Raw genomic sequence first — 2,053 nt, 5'->3', positions numbered from 1 at the left:
CCTGAAAAAGAAGGAAAAAAAAAAAAAAAAAGAGCGAAGCCATAATAAAAACCTTGGTGATGATTCGCCAAGGAATATAATTTCGCCAACTTGGATGCCTCTCGGTCGAATTGAAAGAAGGTAGCGTTTTCCACGACAATTTCCTCGGGACAAACTGAAACGAAGGAATCTCTTAACTTCGTTTTAACCAATTGTTACCGCGAGTGGCAAGACTTACTCCCCCCGTCATTCCGTCCATGGATAAACGAGACGCGTATCCCTTCGTGAAAGTAACGCCCTATACCACACGTATATATAATATATATACACATATATATACATATATACATACGCACACACGAGGATAGCTACAACAACCTAGTGGTCGTTCGAGTGAAAAGACCGCGTCGAGAGCCGCGGCGTTATTATCATACCTTCCTTTTTAATAGGAAACTTCGCGGACGGTTGGAAGACTCGCTGAAGGGTGAAAGGGGTAAGCGATGCTCCCGGGGAAAAGGAGGAAAGCGATGACGAGGAGAGGGAGAGAGGGAGATGAAAAATGCAAGACAACCGAACAACCGCGATCCGAAGAAGCGAGATAGATTTCGTAGTAACGGAATGGAGGAACGGAAGGGAAGATGAAGGAAGATAGAGAGAAACGAGGACTCTCTCGCGATTAATGAGCGGTGTTTGTTGTTAATTGCTGCCGCCATTAGGTTGGCATCTCCTCGCGAGCTTCCCCACCACCTTCCCCTAACCTTCTTCCTCTTCCTCTCCCCCGTCTCTCCTTCTCTCCCCGTCTCTTTGCCCCCTTTCCTCCTTTTTTTTTTCTTTTCTTCTCTATCTTCCCACCTTCTTCTTCTCGCGCTGTCACCCAAGGGGGTGGTACACCGAGTTATACGATAAATACACGTACACCACGTATACGTGCACAGATCGAAACTTCGACTATCGTTGGATCCGTTTCTGCGTGTCTGCAAACGAATACTTCTGTGGATCGGTACATAATGCCATCCAGCTATATACATTTTTTCCTTCTGTTTATATAGAGTACGAAGATATATATATATATATATACAAGAGCACATCTAAAACTCGCCGAGTTAAATCTACCACCGAGTCACCCTCCAGCGGCTCCTCGAAAGCGGGGCGCGCATGTTAATGATCGCCCGCCGCGGCCTTTATCTTTTCCACCTCATTTGCGCGCCACGAGTGGGACCAGGGAGTTTGCGACTCGCCAGAAGAGAGAGGCAGGGGAAAAAAAGGGAAGGAACGACGACTTCATCCCTCCCCCTCCCCGACTCATCCCAGCCGCTAAAATATTTGCTCGCACGAAGATCACCGTAACCGTGCTCGAGGAAAGGTGTACGTGTATCGCGCGCGAGAAGTTCAGACCGAAGATGAGACTCGCCCCCCTTCCACCCACCATTTTTTCGACTTCATCCCCTTTTTTCCCAGCCCGACCACGACCAACCACCGGCGTCAGAGCTGAAGAGAGACTTGAACGAGGAGCTTCTTCTACAGGTACGATTCGCGATTCGTGTGGGTGAGCAGCAGTGACGAGCGAGGGTGGCGCGGTTTCCTCTATCCTTCTCGTCTGTTCCTCCTTCTCCTTCTCTCCCCCATCCCCTTTTCTTTCCTCGGGTGCCGCATGGTTTCCCATCTCTTGCTCGAATGATGACGCGATTTACGGAGAAATTAAGACGCGAGATACGACTACGGGGCGAGAGAGCTGGGGGTCATTTTGACGATTATTACTACTTCTTCTACTTTTTCTTCTTCGAGTTCTCTCTTCGGAGAAATTTAATTATTCGTTCCCTCTTTTCAATACTTTGCAACACGTACGATACACGTAAGAAATTCGGTAATACGATCTTATGAGATCCGAAACGATACGATTTTCTCGATATAGTTCGAGATCGAGAAAGAGGGGATCTCATCGATGGGATCTTTCGAGAGAGAAGGAAATAGGGGAATAGGGAAGAAAGGTATTGTGTAAAGGTATTATCGAGGAGTACGACGGCAACAGCTCGCAGCAACTTTCTTCTTCAACAACTAATGTGATAATTACTCA

This window comes from Apis dorsata, unplaced genomic scaffold, assembly GCF_000469605.1.
Source record: "Apis dorsata unplaced genomic scaffold, Apis dorsata 1.3 scaffold_57, whole genome shotgun sequence".
NCBI classification, from domain to species: domain Eukaryota; kingdom Metazoa; phylum Arthropoda; class Insecta; order Hymenoptera; family Apidae; genus Apis; species Apis dorsata.
Note: the sequence above shows the minus strand (reverse complement) of the source record.